The sequence below is a fragment of the Rutilus rutilus genome (assembly GCF_951802725.1).
Source record: "Rutilus rutilus genome assembly, chromosome: 9".
Classification (NCBI taxonomy): domain Eukaryota; kingdom Metazoa; phylum Chordata; class Actinopteri; order Cypriniformes; family Leuciscidae; genus Rutilus; species Rutilus rutilus.
Window position 1 is genome coordinate 25,986,102 of NC_140223.1, and position 19,882 is coordinate 26,005,983.

The following is a 19,882-nucleotide window of genomic DNA, read 5'->3' on the forward strand; positions in this document are numbered from 1 at the left end:
GCAGTGCATTGTAGTCTCCTTGAAGAAAAAAATTATTCATTCGTTGATAGGAGAGGAAGAACTTACTAAACTCGTTAAATCATCTAAATCGACAACATGTATGTTAGACCCTGTACCGACTAAGCTACTGAAAGAGATGCTCCCAGAGGTCATAGATCCTCTTCTTACTATCATTAATTTGGCTTTGTCTCTAGGATACGTACCAAAAACCTTTAAGCTGGCTATGATTAAACCGCTTGTTAAAAAAACGCAACTTGATCCTACAGAATTAGTCAATTACAGGCCGATCTCGAATCTACCCTTTCTGTCAAAGATATTAGAAAAAACAGTATCCTCACAACTGTGTTCCTTTCTTGAAAGAAATGATATCTGCAAGGATTTTCAGTCCAGATTTAGACCATACCATAGTACCGAGACAGCTCTAGTTAGATTCACAAATGATTTGCTCTTATCATCCGATCGTGGTTGTATCTCTCTATTAGTGTTACTGCATTTGACACCATTGATCACAACATTCTTTTAAATAGACTCGAACATTATGTTGGCATTAGTGGAATTGCACTAGCATGGTTTAAATCATACTTATCTGACCGTAATCAGTTTGTAGCAGTAAATGAAGAGATGTCTTACGATCACAAGTTCAGTATGGCGTACCACAAGGCTCAGTACTAGGACCGTTGCTGTTCACTCTGTACATGCTACCATTAGGAGATATCATTAGGAAGCATGACATTAGTTTTCACTGTTATGCTGATGATACTCAGCTGTATATTTCTTCAAAACCAAACAAAACTCACCAATTCACAAAATTAACAGAATGCATAGCTGATATAAAAAATTGGATGACTAGTAATTTCCTACTTCTAAATTCTGAAAAAACAGAGATTCTAATTATTGGACAAAAAACTTCCTCACGTAATAATCTAGAATACTGTCTAACACTTGATGGCTGCTCTGTTAAGTCTTCGTCGTCGGTTAGGAACCTGGGTGTGCTCTTTGATACCAATCTTTCATTTGAAAGTCACGTGTCTAGTATCTGTAAAACCGCATTTTTCCATCTTAAAAATATATCTAAATTACGCCATATGCTCTCATTGACAAATGCAGAACAATTAGTTCATGCGTTCATGACCTCAAGGCTAGATTCTTGTAATGCTCTACTGGGTGGTTGCCCTGTACGCTTAATAAACAAACTACAGCTAGTCCAAAACGCAGCAGGAGAGTTCTTACCAGAACCAGGAAGTATGACCATATTAGCCCGGTTCTGTCAACACTGCATTGGCTGCCTATTAAACATCGCATAAATTTTAAAATATTGCTGATTACTCACAAAGCACTAAATGGTTTAGCTCCGCAGTACTTGAGCGAGCTCTTAACGCATTATAGTCCTTCACGTCTATTGCGATCTCAAAATTCCGGCCAGTTAATAATACCTAGAATATCAAAATCGACTGCTGGCGGTAGATCCTTTTCCTATTTAGCACCAAAACTTTGGAACAATCTTCCTAACATTGTCCGGGAAGCAGACACACTCTGTCAGTTCAAAGCTAGATTAAAGACACATCTCTTTGACCTAGCATTCACATAATACATTATAGACTTCTATAATTCAATGTTAGGCTGCATAGATTAGGTCAGCCGGAACCGGGAACACTTCCCATAAATCCTGATGTACTCGTTACATCATAAGAAGAATGGCATCTACGCTAATTTTAGTGTCTTTGTTTATCCCGAGGTTTTCCCGCAGCCTGCCGGATCCAGGCCGTATCCAGATCTGACGAAGAACCTTCGCCTGGACCTGATGACAACGCAGTGCTGAAGTCCCAACTAGTCTCTCACTATTGAGGATCCCTTTACCACTCTACAGATAAAGCGTTGTCGGGAAAATTCGTTTCGTGTACCTACCCCGAAGTGACAAAATAAAATAAAATTCTGTATCAAAATTTATAAGAAAAGACCAGTACTTTGTTTAGGCTTGGTTTGTAGGGAATTACAAACCTGCGCATATATATTCAAACGCACATACCTATAGAACCAATTCTTAATGCGAGAGGTGGCCTAATTCCTAATTTAATAACAAATGATCGTTGCGACGGAAGCGAATCAATCAAAACTATCTTTAGCTGGAAAATAACTTTATTAAAGAACCGCTATAAAGCCAAAACAATCTCTGTTACTTTAAATTATACGCTTATCTCTGTAAAGCTGCTTTGAAACAATCTACATTGTTAAAAGCGCTATATAAATGAAAATTACTTGACTTGACTTGAATCTTTGACTCAACTGATTCATTCAAAATGCTGAATCATTCAGTAATGAAAACACAGTTATGTGTTATGTCTTCCATTTTAAATGAACAAATATTGTAAGTAAACAACAATAGCCCAAGTTTAGAAAAACATTTATTATTAAGACCGTAAAAAATATTTCTGCATAAATTTTTTGTCTCTCACCATTTACTTGAATGTATTTGACATGAAAATGAATTGTTGCTCATTGTGACGACTTCTTATGACATATTTTCATGTGAGTCAGAAGGCTTTTTTTATGTTTGAAGCTCTTCTCTCACTGAGTACAGAAGTAAGGCTTCTCTCCAGTATGAACTCGCTCGTGATCTTTCAGGTTTCCAGACAGAGTGAAACTCTTGTCACAATATGAGCACTTGTAAGGTTTTTCTCCAGTGTGAACTCGCTCGTGTGATTTCAGGTTTCCAGACAGAGTGAAACTCTTGTCACAATATGAGCACTTGTAAGGTTTTTCTCCAGTGTGAACTCGCTCGTGTGATTTCAGGTGTCCAGACAGAGTGAAACTCTTGTCACAATATGAGCACTTGTAAGGTTTTTCTCCAGTGTGAACTCGCTCGTGTGATTTCAGGTTTCCAGACAGAGTGAAACTCTTGTCACAATATGAGCACTTGTAAGGTTTTTCTCCAGTGTGAACTCGCTCGTGTGATTTCAGGTGTCCAGACAGAGTGAAACTCTTGTCACAATATGAGCACTTGTAAGGTTTTTCTCCAGTGTGAACTCGCTCGTGTGATTTCAGGTTTCCAGACTGAGTGAAACTCTTGTCACAATATGAGCACTTGTAAGGTTTTTCTCCAGTGTGAACTCGCTCGTGATCTTTCAGGTTTCCAGACAGAGTGAAACTCTTGTCACAATATGAGCACTTGTAAGGTTTTTCTCCAGTGTGATCTCGCTCGTGATCTTTCAGGTTTCCAGACAGAGTGAAACTCTTGTCACAATATGAGCACTTGTAAGGTTTTTCTCCAGTGTGAACTCGCTCGTGATCTTTCAGGTTTCCAGACAGAGTGAAACTCTTGTCACAATATGAGCACTTGTAAGGTTTTTCTCCAGCATGAACTCGCTCGTGTTCTTTCAGGTGTCCAGACTGAGAGAAACCCTTGTCACAATATGAGCACTTGTAAGGTTTTTCTCCAGTGTGAACTCGCTCGTGTTCTTTCAGGTTTCCAGACAGAGTGAAACTCTTGTCACAATATGAGCACTTGTAAGGTTTTTCTCCAGTGTGAACTCGCTCGTGATCTTTCAGGTTTCCAGACAGAGTGAAACTCTTGTCACAATATGAGCACTTGTAAGGTTTTTCTCCAGTGTGAACTCGCTCGTGTGATTTCAGGTTTCCAGACAGAGTGAAACTCTTGTCACAATATGAGCACTTGTAAGGTTTTTCTCCAGTATGAACTCGCTCGTGTTCTTTCAGGTGTCCAGACTGAGAGAAACCCTTGTCACAATATGAGCACTTGTAAGGTTTTTCTCCAGTGTGAATTCTCATGTGTGTCTTAAGGTTTCCTTTATTTCTGAAACTCTTTCCACACTGAGTGCATGTGTGCGTCTTTTTGGCTTTTGTTCTCTGAATTTTAAAGTTATGATGTTCCTCCTCCACTTCATTCAGTTCTTGTCTTTGCTCTTTCACTCCCACCGGGTCTAAAATACACAGAAATACAGTTAGAATCAGTTCAAGTGAACCCTGATTTAATATCAGAAAGCAAAAGAGATCAGGTATAAGATATTTTATGTGGCAAAGTTTTGTTCTGTCATTCACTTGTTAATATAGTTCAAATATGTTTGACAACTGCTATATACAAGGTTATGATTTAGATGCATTTCATCATTTATCATCCATATACTGCTTATTAATTCACATCTACCAAAGCAGTTAACAATGAAGAATCAAGAATGGACACCAACCTATTTGTTCCTCAGTATCTTCATGTTCTATTCTGGATGGTTCTGGATCACTCATGTCTTCAATCTCCTCTTTAATAAACTCCATCTTTAACAGTCACACAGATTTCAGCTGCTACTCCTGGAGTTTAAAACTGAAATTTCACTTCAGTTCTTGTCTTGGCTCTTTCACTTCCACTGGGTCTGAAATATATTAAAACATTAAGTTGTTAGAATGAGTTCTGGAGGATAAATGTGAATTTTCAAGTGAACCCTGATTTAATAACAGCAAACAAGTGAGATCTGTTTATCAAATATCATATTTTTGATGTACCAAAGGTTAGATTTACCATCCTCTTGTTAAAGGGATAGTTCACCAAAAACTGAAAATTACCTCATGATTTACTCACCCTCAAGTTATCCTAGGTGTATATGACTTTCTTCTTTCAGACGAATACATTCTGAGTTATAATAAAAAAATGTCCTTGCTCTTTCAAGCTTTATAATGGAAGTGAATGGCCATTTCTGTTGTGAAGTCCATTAAAGTGCTCCACACGGCCCTGGGGGTTAATAAAGGCCTTCTGAAGCGATGCGTTTGTCAACTATCAACTAAAACAACTAGCTTCCGGCAGACGGCCGTACGCATCGATTTACGGCAAAAGAGTAACACTTGACCTGACGTACAACGTAATGACGAACGCGGAAGCGCAGAGGATAGAGCAAAACAAAACACCAGTCACGAATCAAAGTCTAAAACGGCAATTTCTGAAGAGAAATGTTGGAGGAGCTTGAGTTTGTTGCCCAGCCCTGTTTGTTTGTAACCGCACATCGTCACTCATCGTCAAGTGTTACTCTTTTGGCTTAAGTCGACTTGCGTATGCCGTCTGCCGGATATTTTTCTTACACAAACACATCGCACAATGGCCTTTATTCACTCCCCAGGGCTGTGTGGAGCACTTTTATCATGGATAGATGGACTTTTATGGACTTCACAACAGAAACGGCCATTCACTTCCATTATAAATCTTGGAAGAGCCAGGACATTTTTTATTATGACCGCCGCTAGCATAGCTAGCGAAAGTGGTCATATAGGGATTGTCAAAGTTTTTTTTGTTGTTTTTTTTGTCATCTACTGAATTTTTCGTCAACGATACCAGGGACACCGAAACACCGGTGAACATGAAATTTGGTGGGCATGTAGCCCCACTAGACTTTTACGGAAAAATTTCGTTTGGTCCCCGGGGGCCACTCCCCCCCCCCCCCCGCGCTGGGCCCCCCCAAACCCAAAAAATGCAGTTTTTCCTAAATAACTACCTGAACCGTGGCACCGAGGATGAAGAAATTTTTATGGTATGTTGGTCTTAAGGGCCCACATCAACCTAGCCCATAATCACTCATTAGTGATTTGCGCCCCTTCCCATAAAAAATGAAAATGCAATATTATTCTGCTTTAATCGCCCCTATCTTCAGTTGAGATGTTCAGAACTGCACCATATTTCATGTGTATGATTAACTTGACATCCTCTGGGGGTATGCTAAGTTTCGTAGAATTTCATCCATGGGGGGGTATAAAATAAATTAATTTATGTGCACATTTAGTGACTGTACACTCATCGGCCTGTAGATGGTGCTGTTGAGCGAAGGGTTGCTGGTTTAGGATGATACTGTCACACACACACATGCAGGAATACAAACAAACGCAAGCATGCACACACACTGACATCCACACGCACAGACACACACACACAAACACACACGCGCACACACATGTACGCACGCATACATACACGCACAGACACACACACACACAGACACACACATACACAAACACACACACAGACAGACATGCACATACTACTACTTTTTTTAGGTATCAGCCATATACCTGATTTACCAATACCCAATGTGTTATGCTTGGGCAGTATACTAATGAGGTGGGTGGGACATGTTTCATGCCATGTTAGATCACATCCTGAGAGTCTACGCTTTCAGAAAATATATAGTTTATATTATTATTTATTTGTTCTTCCCTTTTTTTATACAACAGTTTCAACATTATGCATGTGACAGTTAGACTTATATTGGTAGATACAATGCCTTAAACATAGATAAAATTAGTATCAGTGAATTAATTTACATAACTTTTAATGTAACCTCTGTCCTCTGATTCTTGCAAAATTCTCACATTTCATATAATATTTTACATCCTATGAATACATTTTAGCAGCGTTATGGACATAACATGAAATACACACACTTTACAAGAGTCCTACAAACTCTGTAAATTATTAAACAAACTACCAATGTAGCATGAAAAAGACTTGCTTGAACACAATAAGTGTGTTTTTGAAACTCATTTTTATAATACATTATGTAGGGAAAACGTCTCGGTTACGGATGTAACCCTCGTTCCCTGAGTGGGAACGGAGACGTTACGTCGGATGACGACGATTGGGGTTTCGCTTAGAAGCCTATCACCTTCGAGTATATAAAACGAGCCAATGGCAATGAAATGCCATGGGTCTGCGGAATTTGCATAGCGTAACTCCGCCCGCCGCAGGGGGTATATAAGGAAGTCGCTGGCACAATGCAGATATGTCTTCGCTGAGGAGCCGAGACTAGCCCCAGGCGTTTTTCAGCGGTACAGCGGAAGTGGCAGGAAGACGTAACGTCTCCGTTCCCACTCAGGGAACGAGGGTTACATCCGTAACCGAGACGTTCCCTTTCGTGGTCACTCCGAGTTACGTCGGATGACGACGATTGGGGTTCCAGTCTAATCACGCCACCTCGGCTGTCTTCCAGTGCCCTGCGTAAGTCTGAGCTCCCTGTTGTGAGACTAGCACGAACGAAGGAGTCCTACTTAACACAGGGATACCAAGGTACACTGGGAAGCATATCTCCAGAGAGAAATATGCAATTATGCCCAGCCATGATGGGGGGGACTTAGAATACACATATGACCCAGAGGGCTGCATATGGAAAATCACTGGGGTGTCCAGCCGCAGGTGGAATTTTAAACCCCAGGGGTGGCAAGGTGGCTTGCCAAGGGAAAGACACACGCTCACAAGGAGACTTACAGTGGAATACACATGTGGGGGTCGCCCAGAGGGGGAACCATGCACATGGAGGCACCTAGTCAAGCGCAAAAGCTGCGTTATGGCAGATTGGCATAACTCAGGCGTTGACGTAACCAGTGCTGGAGGAAACTCAGAGCTTATCAGACTCACCTGAGAAGAAATCGCACGTATCCCGTCCGTGGAGAGGAATGGCGAGCAAGCGAAGACACCTGAGCAGAATCTAGCACCGGCTGGTTGAAGCGAGTACATGAGAAGAAACTGGCTCTACGCGGAGATTATAGAATCTCGCGAATGTGTTGGGTGTCGCCCAGCCTGCAGCTCTACAAATGTCTGTTAGCGAGGCGCCATGCGCTAGAGCCCAAGAGGAAGCCACACTACGAGTGGAGTGGGCTTTCACACCAAGGGGGCACGGACGACCTTGCTGCTGGTATGCCAAAGCAATGGTATCCACTATCCAGTGGGATAACCTTTGCTTTGAGAGAGCCTTTCCCTTCAGCTTCCCACCATGACAGACAAAGAGCTGGTCTGAGGTCCTGAAACACTGCGTTCTGTCTACGTAAGCACGGAGGGCGCGTACTGGACAGAGCAGTGCCAAGGCTGGGTCTGCCTCCTCCAAGGGCAGCGCTTGCAGGTTCACTACCTGGTCTCGAAAGGGTGTGGTAGGAACCTTGGGCACGTATCCAAGCCGGGGTCTCAGGATCACGTGAGAGTTAGCCGGCCCGAATTCCAGGCACGCTTCGTCAACCGAAAATGCCTGCAGGTCCCCTACCCTCTTGATGGAGGCCAATGCAACCAGGAGCGCTGTCTTCATTGACAGGAACTTAAGCTCCACTGACTGTAAAGGCTCAAATGGAGCACTCTGCAGGGCAGTTAGAACCACTGAGAGGTCCCAAGAGGGTACGAGGGGAGGACGAGGAGGATTTAGTCTCCTCGCTCCCCTCAGGAACCTGACGATCAGGTCGTGCCTTCCCAGAGACTTACCATCAACTGCTTCGTGATGTGCGGCAATGGCGGCAACATACACTTTCAGGGTGGAGGGAGACAGCCTTCGCTCCAACCCTTCTTGCAGGAAGGAAAGCACGACACTGATCGGGCACTTCGTGGGTTCTTGATGTTTAGAAGAACACCAGTTGACGAAGAGGTTCCACTTCAACGCATAGGCATGTCTCGTGGACGATGCTCTAGCGGAAGTGATGGTAGCCACCACCGCAGGTGGTAGGGTACTCAAACCTGCCTCGTCCCGTCCAGGAGCCACACGTGGAGGTTCCAAAGATCGGGACGAGGGTGCCATAAGGTGCCCCGTCCCTGAGAAAGGAGGTCCTTCCTCAGAGGAATTGGCCAGGGAGGTGCTGTCGCGAGGAGTACTAGTTCGGAGAACCAGGTCCGGTTGGGCCAATACGGGGCAACCAAAATGACCTGCTCCTCGTCCTCCCTGATCTTGCGCAAGGTCTGCGCAAGGAGGCTCACTGGGGGAAACGCATACTTGCGTAGGCCCCGCGGCCAGCTGTGCGCCAGTGCATCCGTGCCGAGCGTGCCCTCGGTCAGGGAGTAAAACAGGTCGCAATGGGACGAGTCGTGGGAGGCAAACAGGTCTACCTGTGCGTCGCCGAACTGATCCCAAATCAGCTGGACCGTCTGGGGATGGAGTCGCCATTCTCCAGCGAGAGGCCGAACTCGAGACAGCTCGTCGGCCGCCTGGTTCAGGTGTCCCGGGATATAAATGGCTCGAAGCGACCTCAGATGCTTCTGACTCCATATGAGGAGGTGGCGAGCGAGTTGCGACATACGGCGGGAGCGTAGACCACCCTGGTGGTTGATGTACGCTACTGTTGCGGTATTGTCTGATCGGACTAGTACGTGCTGGCCCCTGAGCAGCGCATGGAAGCGGTGCAGGGCGAGACGTACAGCCAGCAACTCGAGGCAATTGACATGCCAAAGGCGCTGGGGTCTTGTCCAGGAGCCCGCGGCAGCATGACCATTGCACATGGCGCCCCAGCCCGTGTTGGAGGCATCTGTTGACACAACAACATGCCGGGAAACTCGTTCTAAGGGCACTCCGGCCCGTAGAAAATTGAGGTTCGCCCACGGGGTGAAGGTCTGACGGCAGGCTGGAGTCACTGGGACTCGGAGCGTGCCGTGTTGCCATGCCCACCTCGGGACTCGATCGCGAAGCCAAAGCTGAAGCGGTCTCATATGAAGCAATCCCAGCGGCGTTACTGCGGCTGCGGATGCCATATGCCCCAGGAGCCTCTGAAAAAGTTTCAGTGGAACCGCACTCTTGTCCTCGAACTGACGAAGACAAGTCAGCAGTGACTGCGCGCGCTCGCTCGTAAGCTGCGCGCACATGGCGACCGAGTCGATCTCCATACCGAGAAAAGAGATCCTCTGCACGGGGCAGAGTTTGCTCTTCTCCCAGTTGACCCGAAGGCCCAGACAGACTAGGTGCCGGAGCACTAGGTCCCTGTGTTCGCAAACCTGGTCTCGAGAGTGAGCTAGGATAAGCCAGTCGTCGAGATAGTTCAGGATGCGAACCCCGTGTTCCCGAAGGGGAACAAGGGCTGCCTCGACGACCTTCGTAAAGACGCGAGGAGACAGGGCTAGCCCGAAAGGGAGAACCGCGTACTGGTATGCCTGCCCCTCGAAAGCAAACCGTAGAAACGGTCTGTGTCGAGGTAAAATGGAGACATGAAAGTAGGCGTCCTTCAGGTCGATCGCTGCAAACCAATCCTGCGGCCGCACACACTGGAGGATGTGTTTGGCCGTGAGCATCTTGAATGGCAGCCTGTGAAGGGAGCGGTTCAAGACGCGCAGGTCGAGGATTGGCCGTAACCCACCGGTTTTCTTGGGTACAATGAAGTAAGGGCTGTAGAAGCCGGACTTCATTTCGGCTGGAGGGACAATCTCGATCGCACCCTTCGCCAGCAGGGTGACGACCTCCGCTCTCATGACAGGGGCATTGCCACCGACCATAGTGAAGCGGACTCCGCTGAAGCGGGGAGGAGATCGCGCGAACTGAATCGCGTAGCTGAGCCTGATGGTTCTCGCGACCCAGCGGGACAGTCTGGGAAGCTCTAGCCAGGCCTCCAGAAAGTGCACCAGCGGGGTCATACGAACCACAGACGTACCGTCGGTGGGGCAGCGAGGCGGAATGACCGGCACCGGCGAGGGTGGCATAGCGGCCCTGTGCGGGGGCACGGTCATTAACCGCGTCCTGCCAGAGGAGGCCAGGGGAGGGCGCGCGTCCCACGGGGGCGTGCTCTGGCAGGGGTCTGGCGACAGAGGGGGATGAGAGGAGCGTGGCCCGTGGGCGGCGCGTGCTGTCATCCCACACCTCTGGGACAGAGGAGGGCGGCAGTGGCGGGACCCGAGGGTGGCGCGCACTGCGGCCCTCTGGCTCTGTAGGCTCAGGATTGGGGATTTCGATTCTTTCTTTAACCACATTAGGGTGCTGCCCGTCGTGGGACGAGCAGCGGGGAGTGGAGAACAAAAGATTCTCCCCCGGCCCTCCACCGGGGGAAGGAGTGGCCCTGCTACCACCTCCTGTAGAGAAAAGAAAGCCAATCCTGAGCTGCCTGTCTCAGGAGCGCCGCTTAGCCTGGCGTTTAGCGGGCCGCGGGGCTGGAGAGGGCTGTGGCGCCTTCCTACGGCTTCCTCCGCGGCGCGGCGCCGGTGAAGGCTGCTGCTGAGGCCGTGCGGGAGGGGCGGGAGCCGTGGGAGGGCGCCCTCGGCGGCGAGCAGGCTGAGGATTCTGTACCGGCGGCTGAGCAGCAGCAGCGCGTCGGGGCAGAATGTGCTTGATCGCCTCAGTCTGCTTCTGGGCAGTCGAGAACTTTTGGGCAAAATCCTCGACCGCACCGCCGAAAAGGCCGGCCTGGGATATGGGAGCGTCAAGCAGACGAGTCCGCTCGGGCTCACGCATATCAGCCAGGTTCAGCCAGAGATGTCTCTCCTGGACCACAGCTGTGGACATCACCAAACCCAGGGAGCGCGCGGTCACTTTCGTCGCCCGGAGAGCGAGGTCAGTGGCAGCGCGCAGCTCATCAAAGAGCCCTGGGTCTGTCCTACCCTCGTGCATGTCACGGAGCATCTTGGCCTGGTAGACCTGCAAGATGGCCATGGCATGCAGAGAAGCAGCTGCCTGTCCCGCCGCTCTGTAAGATTTCGCCACCATGGTCGACGAAAATCTACAGGCTTTGGATGGGTGCTTTGGATCACCACGTGATGAAGCGCTTGCCGGACACAGCTGCATCGCGACAGAACGTTCAACCGTGGGAATCCCAGTGTACCCACAAGCATCAGCTCTATCGAGGGGAGGAAAGGCGGAGAAAGCCGGCGAACGATCGCGGGAAGACATGGGAGCCTTCCAGGACCGCGTGACTTCCTCATGCACTTCCGGGAAGAATGGTATTGGGGTTGGGCGGCGACGGGTGTCAGCGGCCGCTCCCAAAAACCAATCATCCAGCCGCGAGCGCACTGGATCAGGTGGCGGGGACCACTCAATACCAATGGCCGCGTCTGCCCGGGAAAGCATGGCGGTCAGCTCGGGATCAGACTCGGGCAATGCTGGCGCGCCCGAGGGCGGCAACACAGCCGAATCCTCACTTCCCGAGGACTCGCGCCCACCTTGTGATGCAGCGATCGACATCGTATCTTCCTCTGGAGCTCCAAACGAGACGCGCTGGGGCTCCGAAGAGGGACCAGCGCTCTCAGTTTGAACACTCGCGGGTGCTGATGCTGGAGAGGGGTGTGTGGACCGTGGACGTGTCGGCGGTATGTCCCACACAGTCACCCTCAGGTCACCCCGGCCACCAGCCGAAGTACTAGCCCTCTCGGGACCAGTAGATCGGGGTGTGGGTAGGGGGACTCTCGCTCTAGTGAGCTCATTGAGTCTCGACCGCAGCATAGAGATGGTCATGTTCCCGCAGTGGGAACATGAGTCATCCACGAACGCTGCTTTAGCGTGATCAACGCCCAAACACGCTAAGCAGAGATCGTGCCCATCAGAGAAAAATATGTCGCGACCGCAACCAGAAGTGCACGGGCGAGGCATCTTTAAAAAGACGTGCCACGTGCAATGCTCTTTTTGTGAGGGGAAAAACTCCGCGGATGCTGAAGCGAACAGGGAGAGACACACTATCTGTCAGATCACTGACCAGATCAGCAGGGTAGTGAACACTCGCTGAAATCGCCGTCACACCAACACCGGAGAGTTCGCTCGTCTCGAAGGTAAGAGAAGATTAACTCAGAATATTTGGCTTGCAGGAGTGGAGAAGTTCTCGGCTCCGAAGCGAAAACATATCTGCATTGTGCCAGCGACTTCCTTATATACCCCCTGCGGCGGGCGGAGTTACGCTATGCAAATTCCGCAGACCCATGGCATTTCATTGCCATTGGCTCGTTTTATATACTCGAAGGTGATAGGCTTCTAAGCGAAACCCCAATCGTCGTCATCCGACGTAACTCGGAGTGACCACGAAAGGGAACCACTGTTATGAATGTGACATTTTCACATTACGGATGTTAAGTGTCTAAACTAATGACTTTTGATATAAAACTTAAATAGTAATAGCAAATAATTACAAAACTCTAAATTATCCATGATCCACAGGAATACTCCAGACAGTCTTTTAAAATATACAACTTATATACATAAACACGCAATACAGCCAAATTGCTCCACGTCATTTATTTTTGTGGAAAGCCAGCGCAGGCCTGAGCGGCGGTCATATTTTGTACCGCCATGCGGTACATCTAGTTATAACTCAGATTGTATTTGTCTGAAAGAAGAAAGTCATATACACGTAGGATGGCAACACTTTCTATGGCAACACAAAATCAAACATAGCCTAAATGTCTTGCCCTTGTGAAAGATAAAATTCCCACTTCAGACCTTTTACAACAAGTAGAAAACATGAAGATATCAGAAAAGAGATTGACTGTCTCTTTCCTGCTCGTGTTTTTTTATATTTAACATTATGTAAGTTAACATTACTTATTGATATTTATTTCAATGCTTTACAGGCTTTAGTACGGAGCCTCTGAAGGGACCTTTGCAAAAATAAAAAAATATACAGACTTTCGCATGCGCACAAGAAACTATTGTAAACGCAATAGTTTTCTCGTGCTCACGCATTACAATTTCCAGTTGGCGTTATAGTGTCATTACTACAAATGTGGGAAAAGGGATGAGTAGTTAACGTTAGGCTAGTGAGAACAGGGTGTTGGGGGAATCAAACCGCAGTATTTGCAAGTTCCCGCAATTTTTGCAAGTTCCCGCAATTTTTGCAAGTTCCCGCAATTTCATCACATAAATTTGCATAAATATCCCGCATATTCCATCGCATGTTTTAAGAAAACGTGCCGCATAATCAAGGATTTTTGCCCGGAACAATCACAAAAAACCTCTGCGATAAAATGTACTGACGGTTAGTATTATCGTTTAAAATGTAATTATCATTAAAACCGTGTTTGATTAGCGCGATTTTAATAACTCACTGTAAATCCTGTCCAGCCAGCAACAGTCTGACGCAGGCGCAGCGCGTAATGTTGTTGTTTTTTTAATTCGAGAAGGAATGGCAGAAGGCAGTGACCGTGCTCGGGAGATTTTTCAGCCTTTTAAAGGGATCCCAGGTGAAAAAGACGTAGTATTAAATATATAAAAAATATACTTGAAATACAAATAGTATGTTTATAATACATTTGTATTACCAACATGCTTATTTGAAGTGCATTAAAAATACATTGAATTGCATTTTAATATATTTCTAAAAAGTATACTAGAAGTACATTGGTAATAAATATATGCTTAATATTATACTTTAAATAAATATGCTAAACACAAGCATACTTTTAATATATTTCTAACAAATGCACTAGAAGTACATTGGTAATAAATATATGCTTAATTATACTTTAAAGAAATATGCTAAACACAAGCATACTTTTAATATATTTCTAAAATGTGCACAATAAGTACATTGGTAATAAATATATGCTTAGTTAAATTTTTGAGAAATATGCTAAACACAATCATACCATTTGTGTTAAGTTTTCTAAGAACAGCAAAATGATTAAGCTTTTAGTGTGTTTAAAGTACTTTAAACACTTAGGCCTAATATATTTGTAATATTAATGATTTTATGATTTTAATATTTTAGATTTTTGTATAATGTACCAACTTCTAATGTAGGCTATTATAAACATTTGTCAACTATTATTAAGCATTGCAATAAGCAGTCAAAATTAATGTTGTTCACTTTTACTTGTTTGTAGGCTATACTTGTAAAGGGCTAGGCTGTTGTCCATTACATGATATGTTCTTACAACTGAAATTCCCACAAAGATATCAACATCATATTATTTTAAATGCATCATAGATATCAAAATTTAAACTGGAGCGATCGTGTTTCTTTAGAGGATTTGGAGGAAACCACGCGATTCATATGGATTAGGTAATGTTTTTTGCGATTAACTTTTTCAAACGTGAACAGTTTTGGTGAATCGTTCATCAGAGGGATATAAGTTAAATCTCTCATGTTTCATTAGACTACGATATCTCAGTTTTTCTTTCGAAGATTAACGGAATTCTTAAATGTTTTGCAACTACTTAAGGTTGAGTGATCATGACAGCATTTAGATTTTTTTTTATCTAGCGTTAATAGAAAACGTAACGGTTTAGTGTTGTTTTTATTTTTTCCCCATCTTCAAGTTTGCATGACGTGTGACATTTGGAACCTCATTATGTTTCTAGGTAAGATTTGTATTACATTTACGTTTACTTTGCCAGTCGTATTTTTGTGTAACAGCATGTCTTTTTCAGTTCAACTACATTCAGTTTGACCAATCAGAGCCAAGCTTTTCAAGTCGAAGTCGAATCAAACTCGAAGAGATGAAGATACTGCTATCAGAAGTTACTGGTAAGTTACTGTTTGCATAAATAAATGGCTCACTGTTTAGTTTTTTACATAAAAAAAAAAATCCCAACATTTTTTCCTAGTTTCCTAGGCTAATTTGTGTTCATTCATGTAAAAATCTGTTTATTTAATTGTTTTTTTGGGACAGCTGCAAGTCACTTGTCCTGGCTTACCATATTTTGCACTACTTCTAATTTCCTTAAATCTTTTTTAACAGAGGTGAAGAGTGTATGTGTTTCTGTACATCACTTCAAAGTCAAAAATCAAAGTCAAAGGGGGCTGACTAAAACATTAATGGTAAAAATAAAGATTAGCATTTGTTGTACATTATAATTATTATTCGTGTTGGCTGGGTATACTTTTTCAGTTAAACAGTTAAATTGCCCTTTTTTGCTGTGATACAGTGACATACACTGTAGACTTCACAGTTGTTCAAGAGATATTTTACAAACTCCTTTTCTGAATTACATTAACATTTTATATTGAATGTCTACTGTTAAAATATATGAACTAAGCATTACATGCCATGTTAAAGAATTCCATTTTTACCAGGTGAAAAAGACTTACTATTAAATGTATTAAATATGTACTTAAGTATGTTTTTAATACAAAACAAATGTACTTTAATGCATTTATAATACATTTAACAGTACGTCTTTTTCACCTTGTATGTACAACATGGGGAAATGTCAAAACATCATACTGTGTTGTAATAAAAAACGTCTAGGTTACGACCTCTGTTCCCTGAGAACAGGGAATGAGACACTGCATCGATGACGCTATGGGGAACACCCTCCATGTGAACCAGTGTTTGAAAAGCTGTACAATCACGGCAATAGAATTTGACTGGCGACAGCCTATGACAGTACTAGTGCGACTCAGAAGTATTAAAGGAGAACTCCGGTCAATTTTAACATTGAGCTCATTTTTTTGTACATTTGGAGTGCTGTCAATACAGAGAACAACAACAAAAATCGGGGTTGCCTACACCGAGTTATTCTATTTTTAAAATTTGCACCCTGTTGACTTCAATGGGGCAAGTAGTAAACCTGCTTTTAGCCTCTTGACATCCTTGATGTGTCGATTGCCGAGTTCACGCGCATAGGTTTAGTTGCTATGATCACGCGCGTGAACTCGGCAATCGACTACTTTGGACTTCAACCGAAAACAGGATGTAAACACAGGTATTTGCGCTGGCTTAAATAACATCATTTTTATACATATCTTTCACATCTACTGCAGTCAGATTCACTCGTGTTCACTCAGAAGGAATCACTCACATTTTCTGTGCACTTGTAATTTTAAAAATAGAATAACTCGGTGTAGGCAACCCCGATTTTTGTTGTTGTTCTCTGTATTGACAGCACTCCAAATGTACAAAAAAATGAGCTCAATGTTAAAATTGACCGGAGTTCTCCTTTAAAGAGGTGCCTAGAGAACATCGTTCCCCAATAGCATCATCGAAGCAGCCTTTTGAAAGGGAACAGTTACTTTTTTAACAGAGGTTAATTTTGCTTTAATATAAAAATAAACTCATCTTTTTCCCCTTTCACAGACACTGTGATCAAACAATTTCCAACATGTCTGAGGTGCGAGCACTGATTCGAAGGAAATGCAACAATGAGGCAAACTCAAAGACCAATCACTCCAATTCACTTGAAGGATGAAGATGGTTTGAGTTGTAACAGTACTGTAACTGTTTGCAGCTATTAATGACTGCACTTTATTGACTGTAGTTAGGTTTATTTATATTTATGTTAATGTGTTTTTTTTTTACAGTTTACATATGCTGCTGTACTGATGTACACTGGGTGTTGTACATTAAAGTTTACTAGCTTTCAAAGTGTGTGTGTGTTTTATACAAATATTTTTTAATGTGTTTTATTGAATGATAATTTTTCCACTGTATTTGTAATACATTAAAATATATTATTTTCATAATTTTAGCATAAATGAGGCAGAAAATGCTACTGATAACACAGTAATAGTGTACTTGACAACTTTTAAAATACACCATTAACATATTTAATTATGTTTTATAAAGGTACTGTTAACATAGTAAAAAAAATATTTGAAATAAATTAACAATATAAAAAATATGTGAGCAATACATAAATATGATTTGTATATATTATATATTCTTATATTTTAAATAATTTATAAGTGTATTTAAAAATGCATTAAAGATGGGTTCAATTGTACTAAAAGGGTTAACAAAATAAAAAATAAATAAAGCTGAAATAGTATGTTAAAAGCATATTTTAGTTCATCTTCAGTGTGTCTAAAAATAGCACAGTTGAGTACACTAAAATGTTAAGTTTATCTTAAGAAGTACTAAAGAAAAACTTTTAGTATATTAAGTACAAAATTAGTGTGCGAAAATGGAGCACTTTAAGTACATTATGGAAGTGTACTTTAATAAAATGTATTTTAGTGCACTTTTTTAACCTATTAATACATTATAAGTATAATTTGTATATATTTATTATATATTATTATATTTTAAATAATTTATTATTGTATTTAAAATGCATTAAAGATGGTTTCAATTTTACTAAAAGTGGTAACAAAATAAAAAAAATTTAAAGCTGAAATAGTATATTAAAAATACACTTTAGTTCATCTTCAGTGTGTCTCAAAATAGCACAGTTGAGTACACTAAGATGATCTTAAGTTTATCTTAAGAAGTACTAAAGATAAGCTTTTAGTATATTAAGTACAAAATAAGTGCGCGGAAATAGAGCACTTTAAGTACATTATGGAAGTACATTATGGAAGTGTACTAAGTGCACTTAAATAAAATGTATTTTAGTGAACTTTTTTTTCACCTGGGGTGGTAAAATGCCCTTTTCACAAGATGTAAAATAAATCTCTGATGTCCCCAGAGTGTGTGTGTGAAGTTTTAGCACAAAATGCCCCACAGATATTTTTATATAGCATGTTAAAGTTGTCACTCTTTGAGGGTTTGCAAAAACGCACCGTTTTGAGCCTGGCCCTTTAAATGCAAATGAACTGCTGCAGAGGGCGGGGTTTCAAGAGCTCCTGTGTGTAAACAGCTGCCTCATGGCAGACACACTAAGATGACAGAAACTGCCTTTAATGTTAAAACAGAGTCAGACAAAGATGGAGAGACTCAAGAAGAAGTGACAACATGTAGAATGCAACAGGACGTCTCTGAATGGTTAGCCTAGTTGATGAATTTATGTTGCTGATGTGGAGTTAACTATCTTCAAATAGCATATTCTGTCATGGTAATCTATAAATCGCTCGTATAGGAACTGTTATGAGATGCACACAGAGTGACTCTCTACTGCATGTGAAAAGATGGATGCTAAAGTTTGAGCTGACTCACAAATGTACTCTTATATACAACAACTTTTCCTCTTCTCAACATGGACTGCGTGTTCCCGGGGGCGGGGTTTATGTACATTTTAGGGTTGGTGATGTCACTAACCCTGGAGGAATGTCGTGTGGACTACACACCAGCCTTGTAGTCCTTTTCTTTAACCCTCTGGGCTTCTTCGGGCTAAAATGACCAAAAACTTGTTTTGAATTGTTTAATTTTTTTGCTTGAATGGGATGACACTTGGTGACTTTTGTTGTATTAGCTATGTGAACACACACAAAAAAATCTTGGACATGATTCGGATATGTTAAAGGGTCGTAAAAAAAATACGTCCTAAAATGACCGCCATAGGAAATGAATGGGAAATGCGAAAAGATACGAGAACTCAGAGAAACTTTTGGTGGTACAAACTACAAATCAGCCACTGTGCAGAAAAAAAGTGCACAGCAATGAAGGGGTGACACTCTAAAACATCAAGAGTGCAAATACACATTGTATTGTAGAGTTTCTGACACATTGCAGTACATTATTTTATAGATTATGAGAAAAATAAATTCTATTTATCAGCAAATAACTCAGCAATACTTAGGATTTTTTCAAAGTGGATACACTGTAAAGTTCAGACTCTAAACTTTCAAATGACATCAACTATGTTAATCAAGGCAATATTTTTGAAAAATATGATAATGAATATTTTCTGCCTGCTGGCAGTACACTTTAGAGGGATTGATAGAAGTAATGCATTAAAAAGCTGAGATTCTAAGCTTTAAAATGATATATATTGTGTGTTGTTCCATTCAGTGGTTGCTTAGTAATTAAATATTTTTCCGAATGTAAATAAATAAAAAGTAAAAAGTAAAAAAGTAAAATAAAAAAATATTAATTCTAATGTAAAAAATAGCTCATAAAAATTTTATAAATATTGCATAGTACCATAGAAACCTTTTAAAGAAAAAAAAATATTATTGAACAAAAATATTACATTGGTTTTCCTGAAAAAAAAAGTTACATTTTAAGGCTTCGTCCCTTTTAGACCGAGAAGAAGCCAAGTGTGACCCCAAACGAAGAAGCCCAGAAGCAAACATCTTCCTTTGCTTTGAACGTTGAGCGTTGTAACTTTGCAGATGTTGTTTATGCTCAAACAGCAACATGTCACACTAACTAAAGTTATAAAAATGAAATCATACTCAACCAGCCCTTTAAGAGGACCAAATCTGTGAGGTGTGGTCATATTTTGGCTTTTTCAAAAGTCCTGAGTGAAACTTCAATCGAGGATGGTCACTACAATAGGGGGGAAACACTTCAAATCTGCCGAGTCCTCTTGTGTGACCATCACCCACTGTTTATAGCGAACGCAAGGCAAGTTAA

The 19,882-nt window shown here is 42.7% G+C and overlaps 1 long non-coding RNA gene across 1 annotated transcript; it reads left to right on the plus strand.

The window, feature by feature from the left end:
* Positions 1–14,672: 14,672 nt before the first annotated feature.
* On the plus strand, positions 14,673–15,098 carry LOC311297249. Its single transcript, XR_014628785.1, has 3 exons — positions 14,673–14,706; positions 14,964–15,005; positions 15,075–15,098. It is a non-coding gene; the product is annotated as an uncharacterized lncRNA (long non-coding RNA).
* Positions 15,099–19,882: the final 4,784 nt, after the last annotated feature.